Source organism: Pteropus vampyrus, unplaced genomic scaffold (genome assembly GCF_000151845.1).
Source record: "Pteropus vampyrus isolate Shadow unplaced genomic scaffold, Pvam_2.0 Scaffold153, whole genome shotgun sequence".
Classification (NCBI taxonomy): Eukaryota; Metazoa; Chordata; class Mammalia; order Chiroptera; family Pteropodidae; genus Pteropus; species Pteropus vampyrus.
Window position 1 is genome coordinate 3,749,251 of NW_011888934.1, and position 11,418 is coordinate 3,760,668.

The window sequence follows — 11,418 nt, forward strand, 5'->3', positions numbered from 1 at the left end:
TGAACTCTTATCATTTTCTCTTTTAGTAAAAACAACTAGGTCTGATCCATGATTTGGCAGGCGCAAACATAGTGATCACTTCTTTTTCTAAAATTTCTTTGTCTCTTTTATTTGTTTGACAATTAATAAGGCCAAAGAATTGTGATTATTAAGACTGGGGGAATCTTTTAGATCATTTAGTCCAAAATTACTTAGCCCAGCTCTTTCATTTTGAATATGATAAAACTAAGAGCATTAAGGAACTTGTCTATATGTACAGAGTCAGCAAATTGGAGGAGGAACAAATATAAGATTCTTTATATTTTTTTAACATTTAACACTGTGTCTCTTGTCCCAACAACTGGATCGAAAGTTTTTTGGGGTTAGGCCATAAGATATACTTGTTCAGATCACCTAAACAAATAAGATAGTGTTATTCAAAAAGCAAGTACTCAATAAATAATTATAGTAAAGGTTGAATAAAAGAACTAATGCCTTTCTCTGATGGTTAAATAGTGCCTTGTCTGAGTACTGTATAATATACACTAAATGAACAGAATTAATACAAATGAAGCAAGGAATTCTAAATTTTAACACAAAGCTTCACAGAAAAAGAAGGATCACTAAAATTATCAAATGTCATTTTTCTCCTCAAGTCAGGATAATAGTAGAGAAAATGTTTTCCACACATTAGCAAGTTGTGGTGGCCCTTCCTCTCCATAAATACATACTAGCAGTTCTCTGAAAAAAATAAAACAATATTCCAACACACACGCACACACATACACACACACACACACATATACACACATTGTACCATCATAAAGATAGAAAGATTGAGATACAGTTTGAGAAAACCAAGTAGGTTTTTACTATAAAAAGAAGTATCTAGTATTTCTACCGCAGGACTCAAAAACTATTGTAGTTGATGGCCTCCTCTTGACACTGGGTGTTTCATATAACAAAGCTTTCTAGGAGCTACTTGGAACATCTATTTGTGGTCAGAACATGATAAATCAAGAATCATTAATTCCATAGTATTTTCACTTTTGATTAGAGTCTGTTGATTTCTAGTTAGGTGTTCAGTGTTTTTTCAACTAAAAGCAAAGAATAAAAGACTTCTGTAAACTGTGCTTGGTGGACTCAGCATGGATGAATGCCCCAGGAAGAAAAATTTGAGTTGAGCAGTTGAAATACACCAGAAACTCAAAGCAGATCTAACTCAGAGTGGAAATGGAAAAAAAATTGTATATATAAAATTATATATAAAGGAATACAATTGATTCTGTAATAATCATTGCCTTTAAGGGTGCCCCATACTCAAAATCAAGCCCCTGATTCTAACTTTTCCCAATAAAGTACATAAAAAGTAAAGATGAGTGGCACACAACATATACTTATGATTACCATCAAAATTAATTTCTTAATATCTCGTGAGGATATTCTAAAGTTTGGTTTAGGAACAAATACTTAGCCTCAAAACCAAAAAAAAAAAAAATCCAAATATTCCTGTATAACAGCATAAATCAATGCCTTTGTAGTTTGTCCTCATTGAAATCATTAAGTCTCACTCCCATAACTCACTCTTCTTCTTATCATCAACTCACTAATCCAAGCCAGAAATTGGAAAGTCATCCTAGGCAATACTTTCTCATTCACACCATCCTTTACTATGCCCAGTCACTAATGAGCATAGTTTTCTATTTATATCAGCTCTAGACTGTTTTCTAATCAGACTTCTGGTCTATATTACCAGCATTATTGATCTAATCCAGTTCCTTAATTTCTCTTTCCAAGATAGATTGCAGTATTTCAAGGATCCTCTCTCAGCCGCATCCCCATCAACTCTTACCCTCTCTTAAAATGCTTTCTTGATTGATTTACTCCTTTTTAGCCCTATTCCCATTTAGAAAAAAGTGCAGCTCACTGCCAAAATTAATTTAACATCACATATAGGAATGTTGTTTTCTAGGATTTGACATTTTCAGAGATCGAGAACTACTATATTTTCTAAATGAAAATATCACTACTAAAAACAGAATATTATAAATAGAATGATGTCATTTAATTCCAAAGATGATTGATATACCAGAGTGATGTGAAAATAATAATAAAAGTGAGATATTTTATGGCAAATTTTGGGGGTAAGGTTAGGACTGTAATCTGCAAGTTATCTTGGGGTAAATGCTGGCAGCCTCAAGAGCCGCCTACAAGTATTCTCAGGGAAATGGATTAAACATCTTCCAGAATCTTAAAACCCTTGACCTATAAGGGTAGATTAAAAACTCTTCCTAGAACGGCCTATAAATTCCTCCATTCTTTAGCTACTGCCTATATCACTAGTCTCATTTCTTTTCATACTCCTATCCATCCCTTAAGATTAATAATCTGTTTGAAGCTTTCTCTTCCTGCTCTCTCCCAACCTCCAGAATTAGAGATGATCATTCTCCCCTTTCAGAACCCATGTAATTCATAGTACTATAGATACAACTATTCACAACTCTTCATCAAGCCTGTCACAGCATACAAGAGTGGCAAATGAGTTTGATTTCTGGTCTGGGCTAATTCTAATCAATGGCTAGAGATTGCCTGGAATCACTACTGAGAAATAATTGTTGATTAGCTTACCTGGCCTGCATCCAAGCTTTATCTACTATTGGAATCAGGAGAGAGAAGAATGGTATTTGGACCAGCTATCGGGCCATCCTTACCCTAGACCATGAGTCCTGGAAGTAACAAAATGTGCTTTATTTTTTCATTCTCAATGTCTGTCACAGTGCCCGACACAAAAGTTTATTGAAAACACAAATCAAGAACAACTCATCCTAATCTGTAATACCACATACAGGAATTCATATTCATTCTTTTCTCATCCTCAAAAGGTGAATACACTGTGCTTGAGTAGAACTTTTATGATGTGGTTAATAAGAGGAGATATTAATGTGTTGTTGACAAGGGATCTGGTAAGAGTGACATCTAAGGCATTCTAAATACAATTTTTATTCCTAGTAGCTTTGTAAAATTTTTCTTGGACAATTATTTGACCCTTCTTGAGATCGATTTGTTCATCAGGAACATAGAGATAATGAAATTTGCCTTGCAAGGTTGCCATAGGGATTAGAAATAAAAAGCATCATTACCTTGTGGGCCTTCCATAAATGATAACTATTAAGTATATGCTATTTTGGTTCACAGCAAATTTCCATGGGGAGAAATACACTTTTTCGAACCCAAGGAGATACTTTTAGTCCCTTTTAAAAGGCATTTTTCTGCTGTTACATAGGTTGTTTTGTTAGTAACAGAATCAGTGAATATCTATTACACTTATTACATCTTTATTTTGCCATTGCCCTAGCCCTGAGCTCAAGTTATGCAGCAGCCTCAAGGATGTTTATTATTATTACTTTTAAAAATCAATGAATAATTGATAATAATGAGACACTTTGCCTTTATGTAATATTTCTCATGTGTGGATTTTGAATAATTAAGGTTCGAAGTTCTCTTTTATATTTCTCATTCTACCTTATATTTACCAAACCCCAAAGGGATACTTTAAAAAGAAAAAAGAAAAAGAAAAAAAAAAGACTTTTTTAGAATTATTCAATAGATTCTTTGAATTCTATGTCACCAAGATTGTCTTTTTCACAATGTTTCCACAGGTTGTGGTTGTACAGCATGTGATATTTACATATGCACATCAAGGAGATGAGGGGATAAATGCTGACAGATACAGGTTGAGTCAAGAATTGATAATGAGCAGAACCACACAGCTGAAGCTAATAAATGCTATACAGTCATTGACTACTACCTACTAGGTTCCAAATTTTAATTCCCAATTAATTTGACCTTATTGGGTGGGTGTTATTATCCTTCAATAAGGAAGTAAAAGGTTTAAAAATATGAAGTCACAAAATGACACAGCATATTATCAAAGAGATGATGCCAAGATTTAAATGTTAATACTCTAATGAACAATAAAAACAAGCATCACCATCAATTGATGTCTTGCATATGCCATGTACTCTACAAATCCACAGGCTCTTCGGTAACGGAGCTGAGACTGAGATCTAGATTACTCTGATTTCAAAGCTGACATTTTTCATAACACTTAATTTTCTCTAAAAGTAGATGAGTTTGAACATCTCAAGCCCCTTACCATTTGAGGCTTATCTTTCTTAACCAAAGATCTCCCAGCTTCCCCCAAATAGTATTTCAGTCACTCCAGAGTTGCCTATCAGCACCACCTGTATTTATCCTTCCATAGAGACATCAAATGACCTATATGCCACATTACAGAAAATGCAAGTAACCTTTTGAAGGTGTTTTCAATTCATGCAAATAAATACAACAAAGCCAGACAATATGACATAGACAGAAGCTTATAATTAACGAAGCCATAGACCCAAAATTTGTATCACAACGGACAATTAACGCAAAGTCGTTGTCATCCTATAAATCACTTCAGAACAAGTAGATAAATCATAAGCTTTACAAAAGTGTTGCCTATCTAGTTAATGAATGTTTGCAATATTGTTATAATTTTTATTAGGGTGATATCATTAAGTACTTAAGAAGCACTTTGTTAGTAGCTTTCTATCCCACCCTCATTCTACTACCAAAACAAATTCTATGGCAGTTCTTATTCTTTTTATCTCTGTCTTAAATACTAAGAGAATACTGGTTCAGTGCTCATTTGAACTGACACACCATGTACCTCTTCCCCCTTAAAAAAGTGGTTCTTTTAATAGAGTTGATAAGCAGGGACAAATGACATCAAAATATTGCCATATGGATAGGCAAGTTATGGGAAGAGCTTTTCTGCCCTGTTAAAGATGACCTCAAGAGAAAGAACTATATATGAGAGACTATGACTGAGAAATTATGTACTTATGAGGTAATCAGCAGTAAGTTAAATAGCTGTGCTTCTAATAGAAGCAGATGCTTTGTGATTCAGCAATCTGAGAATCAATGAGCCTTGTGTAGAAATGTAGAAATAAACAAAAGGAAAATTCTGAGTTACAAATATAAACAATGTAATGCATTTTCTCTAAAATACTGACCACCTTTGCCAGTTTCCAGTTCTTTCTATGGTTCTCTTGAAAGAGCTGGACATCTTTTTATCAAAACACAAGAGGGTTTATTTCTTCCCTTTCACTTTGAAAAACCCAGTTTAAAAGTAGTGTCTCAGGGGAAGATTGAAAAAAAAATCTGAGAAAGGATCACATACTACCTGTTTTCTTAAATATGTGGAAGGCATTTGGGGCTCTAACTACAATAACAACAAAAAAAGATTAACCTATTTCATAGGTCCTCACAGTCTTAGTGGAAGGAAAAAGGTTTATTACTTGATGTAAAGATTTCAGACTTACTGGTATTAATGTTTTCCCTAAAGAAACACTTCTACCAAGTTCACATACTGAGATGTTCTGTTGGCGTAAAACCACATAGCATCTTTTAAAGCAAGCAAAAGATTGTGCAACAGACACACATAAGTTACCATGACATTATGTCAGCCATTGCTAAAGTAACATATCTCTTCTTCTATTACAGAAAAAAAAAAAATCCAGTGAGTGAATGAGTGAGTGAGTGTGTGTGTGTGTGTGTGTGTGTGTGTGTGTGTGAAGCAGAAAGATTTTTTTGCTATCTCTAATGGCCACAGTATGAAATTAGATTAGCAGGCCTCCGAGGCACTACCATAATATCCACTTTACTAAGCCATGCCACAATGTTAGTGTGCCGATTACTAAGATATGTTTTATAAAAGTTTATCTATAGCAGTAAAAGTCTATATTGGGTGAGCCATATAACAAAATACTGCATTATATAGTTTCAAGTAGATATCAAATGCTTTTGCTCACCATCATCATGGATCTGGTTCATACATAGCCAAGGATTTCAGAATAGCAACTTGGAACAAGGCCCACCAAAACCAACATTCTCAACATGTGAGTTACTATAAGGACAAGGGCCTCATAAACTCAACTGCTATTTGCGGGGCTCAGGGAAAAAGTACAGATGGAGGCAGACATAACATATGTCTAAATATTTAAAACTTACAAGTTAAAATTAATATTTAATTATAACTGTTCATAATTCCAGTATTCGATGTCCATATAGTTGCCAGCATACAGAACTGATAAAGAATTGAAATATCACACAATACATCTAGATAGGTACAGTCCAAACATTATACTGCAGGGATGGAAATGTTCCATATCTGTGTTATCCAGCACACTAGCCACTAGCCACGTGTGGGAACTGAGTACTTGAAATGTGACTAGCATAACTAAGGAACTAAATTTTCATGAGATTTCATTTTAATTAATTTTAATAGGCACCTGTGGCCAATAGCTACCATATCAGATAGCAAGATCTGGCTCTATGATATTGTTCCTTAGCTGCCATATGAAATGGTTACCAATATTATGCTAATTCATAAGAACCTCTGGAAACATGTGTTAGAATAAGAAAAAAAGCAAGAAAATGGACATTTATATTTCTGGAAAAGTTACTTCACTATGCAAGATCTTTCACGTTCATGCTAACAGAGGAAGATTTGACACTTAAATTGGTTTGTCTTTTATCTATAAAGTGTTTTCATTGCTCAAATCCTTTTTTGAATCGAGGTCCATCTGCAACATCAGCAGCTGTCCAACCCACAAACATTCACTAAGTTTTAACTCAGTCACCTTTTATTCAAAGACACGGGGTGAAAGATGTGGAGAAGCTTTACCCTGCTCAGCCTGCACTAAACATGAGATTGAGTGCTTGGGATTATAGGCTTCTCTATGTCAACCGAGTGATTTAAAGTGACAGAGGTGCCTGTGTATTTCTCAATAAATTTGTGTGTTTGTGTGTGTGTGAGAGAGAGAGAGAGAGAGAGAGAGAGAAAGAGAGAGAGAGAGAGACAAAAAGATAAAAGGCCCTTCTAAAATGTGGGGCCATAGGTGGCAATATTACCAAAGTAACACACAGCAGGTAAATAGTAATTTTCATTCCCCTTTACCCCACAAATAATGGCATATCTATTATTATTGTGTCTTGTGCTTTTGATATAAATCATATCCCATATGTGTTTGTATGTAAGCATGATTTTAAAAGCAAATAAAGTAAGATGTAAAGAGATAGCCATTGAAAGAGAAACATATGGAATCGAAAAAGAATAAACCATCAATCAAAAATTTAGGAGGTCAAGGAATAACAGAATCAAAATAATTCAGGACAGGGCAAATCCCTGGAGTGAGACTCAAGTTTTACAGAGAGAGAGGGAAAGGGAGAGAGAGGAAAGGAGGGAGGAGAAGAGAGAGAGAGGGAGTGTCCTTGACTTCTTTAGGAAAGAATTCAAGTTTGAGCCAGAGTTAGATACAAAAGGAAAGTTTATTAGAGAAAGAATAATGCTCCACAGAGATGTGGTCTCCTCTCAAAGTCAGAGAATGAGACCCTGAGTATTTGAGGAATTGGGTTTATGTGTGTTTTCCCTTCAGGGTGTGGGTGTGCAGTTTTAAAGGCTTGGGGAAGTAGCAGTTGGTAATCTCAGCAGGAATCTTCCTGTAGGTTCCCCGTGGTCTGTCTGGCTGTGTGCTGATCAGCCAGGTTCCCATGTCCAGTAGCATGTAGCAGAATCTGAATGCAACTTGGTTTAATATTTAGTCAGTTTGTGCAGTACTCATGCCTCTTTCCTATATTAAAAACATTCCCTAAAGCCTGGTATGGACAATTCGCTAGGCTCCAGTCTAGGGGGCTGGACAGTGTTGCAGATAGATGAACATTGACATATTAATAATTACAGGTGGTTTCCTTCACTAGTTTTGCTAGATATGAATAAAACCAAATGTCCCCATTCTGTCCTTTTACTGTTCTCATGTCCAGAATTCTCATAAAATGAGGCAAATTGAAACAGGTCTGATCTGTTATTGGCAGCCCCTGAAATTTTCTCAACACTGGCCTGGAATGTTTCTGATCTCTACTTAGAGAAGAAGTGCAGAAGGAGAGGGGTCATGACAATCCTTTGATAAGAGAAGTTGACAATGTAGTCTTAAGAGTGGGAGCCACACACATGGATGAAAGTTCTATCAGGATCATGTTGACTTGTGTTTCCTAAAGTTGCTGTCCCCAAATTAAGTCTCCTAAAACTCTTCATTATTCTCAAGCCAACTAAAAACTCCCCAAAGGGCCTTCAAGGGCTTTTATAATAGGTCCCTTTTTATCTCTACAAGTTCCTCTGTCTTCCAGATATACCATTTATTTCATTTATTAAAATACACAACTCTCTCTTCCCCTCCCACTAATTTAAAGCCTTTTTCCCCTGTTCTTTTGGCCTGGTATATTCTCCCTCTACTTCCAATATCTCTCTCTCCTTTCTCTCTCTTTGACCTCTACTTACCTTCTTCTATATTGGATTCAGTTTTATCCCATGTGCTCTCATAGTACCCAAAATTTTACTCACTGAAGCATTATCACTCCCTAAAATAATTTCACGCTTATTTGCCTTTATCATACAGTAGGCTAGACATTCTATTACAGTAGGAACCATATGTCTTATTCATCATTGCATATCCACAGCCAGAGCAATCTGTGGACCATATTAGGAGCTAACCTTTATTATGCACTTACCATGTACCAGACAGCCTATTATCTTACCTAGTCCTAGGCACTATTATAATCTCCATGGTACAAATGTGAAAACCTTACCACAGAAAAGTTAAGAAACTTGCCTAGGGTCATAAAACTCACGAGTGGCTGAACTAGAATTTGAACCCATTTGGATTCAGAGTTTATGATCTCAATCACTATGCCCTGCCATTTCCCAACATAACAGATATTCATTAAATATTTTGAGTGTAAATAGATGAATGAAATCACCAAATGAATAATGTTTTGGTATATTTCCGACATGCATCATGTCCCCCTCAGCAGCCTTACTCCTTTTCTTATTCATTTTCAAGAATTGCAAATGATGAAATATTTTGACTTGAGGTCAATGAAATCATTTGAATCTTGTGCAAAAAAAAAAAAAAAAAAGAGTTAACACAGTAGCCCCAAAACTGCTTTCCATTGAAAGGCTTGGTTGCAAACTTGGCTCTTGGCTGGCATCTGGGAACTAGACTGGTAAACAGTTCCCTAGGACACCTGCTTTCCTTCTGGGAGACTGGAATTTTGGTACACACTAGTCATAGTGCCTTTGTGATTAGCCCCCAAAAAACATTGAGTGTTGAATCTTTAATGAGATTCCCTGGTAAACAGTGTATCACACATTGTCACAACTCATTGCTGGAGGAATGAAGTGCATCTATTGCGACTCCACTGGGAGAAGATTCTTAGAAGTCTGTGCCTGGTTTCCTCCAGACTTTGCCCATGCACCATTATCCTTTGCTTATCTCACTTTGTATCCTTCCACTATAATAAATCTTAGTCATGTGTGTGACTACATACTAAATCCTCTGAATCTTTTTAGTAAATCACTAAAGAAGTGGTTTTGGAGAACCTAGCATAAATCTCTTTGTGAGGGGGGCATGAACTAGGAGAAAAAAATAAACAGTGACCAAGATTCCCAAACATATTTGCTATAAAAGCATAACAATTTCACTGGGTTTAATCAAAGCAATTCTCCCACCGACATAAACAGAAGTACTGGATTTAGACATAAAACCCCTGTGTTTTAATGTTATCTTTTTCAATTTTAAGTGACCTTGTGCAAATAATTAAACATCTCAGAACTTTGTTTTGTTATCTGCATTATGTCTATTTCTTGTGAAGTTAATTGGAACACATATGTAATTGAGCCTAAGTCTGTACCTAGCATGAATAATCTCTCAATAGATATCAATGATCAATTCTAGGACTCTGATACATTTCTCTTCAACAAAGCATGCCTAGTAAAGAACACAATAATTCATTTCATTTGTTAAGATATGATATACTTCTGTAAGTTTAACTAACCATCCAACATATACATATTGGCTTGCTTTAATAATAAATGTATAAAAAAGAACAAATAAACACAGCTTTTTTTCCCCGCCAGTCCATATATAGTTATAAGTCAAATAACAATCAACAAACCTGGCAGCTTTTGTTCAGGTGCCAGCTCCATGGCTGTCACAAAACAAAACTTTAGCATTTTATTAATCATAAGACAGCTCTAAATTTACTTCCCACTTGACAGTTTTTAACATGCAGTCAAATGGTGAGTTAATTAAGCGAGCGTCCACGTTACTCAAGAAGATGAAGCAATAAACAGCTTCTGTGGCAGATTAAATGCCAGAATAAAATTGAGGTGTCTTTGATAAGCCTCTGGAGAGGTCACTGGCTACTCTCTGCTGTCCTCAAATCTGGACTGTAGATTCCATGTAAACCCAGATACCACGAACACCTACATACCCAGCGATTAATAATGCATTTTTCAAGGTGTGGTATAATCAGATTGAAAGGTCAAATGTGATCACTTCCAATCAGGCTGAACACCCTAAATTTTGATGACCGTATAGCTTGGAAATGAACAATCTAAAATACATTCCTAATTTGACAAATTGAGAGGGTTTGGATGATATGAGATATTTTTCAGATTAATGTAGGATTGTGGGGAGGCATTCATTGCGGAGTCTTCAGAAAATAAAATGGGGGCTGAGATCTGTCCACAGTCCCCACAATCTACCAGCAGCTCCAGTCATATCTCGATTAAACAACTCATTCCTCAAAAAAGGGAGGGAGAAGAAAACATTGGCCTTGATGGTATTAGGGGACTGCTGGGTTTTCTAGTGCCTGTAGAAGTACGTGATATTCTATACTATGAGCATGTTACTTTAATTAAAAATAATAATAAATTTGTAAAATCTTTCTCAGACACTTCATTTTGAATTTCACATTATAGCCACAAATATATCAACACATGCAAATGCTGTTCGACTTGGCCTATCTCCTTTGGAGAAGGGTGCTGGTCAGTAACTGATTCCTTTTAACATGGTCACATTTTCCTGGTTCTTCACATATCTAGAAATTTGAATTATGCCATGGTTTATTTTAGTGCAGGTATCAATAATTTATTTAAAAATAGGAAACCTGGGATAAATGGCCAAAATGCCAAGACAATAGGTGAAAGCTTGGGCAAACCAGAGCATGTAATCAGCTTAACCAAAGAGCAAGTGGAAGATTTCTACAAATTGAAACTCTAGAACTCATATTCCACCTACTAGTCGAACTGGCCCTACAAAAAATGGATGGTTACAAGAATTCGTCTTGGAATCTGTGTCATTCATCCCTGTTTCCAGTATATAGCCCAACCTAGCACAATCCAACCAGAAGAACGGTCACTCCAGCCAATAAGATATGCAATTTAATTCAAGAGGATTGTGCCTCTCTCCTTGATCTGAAAGAACAATTACCTCAAATACACTGTAGGGAGATAACTGAGAGTCAAACTTGACTCTTCTACCCTAAGTAACT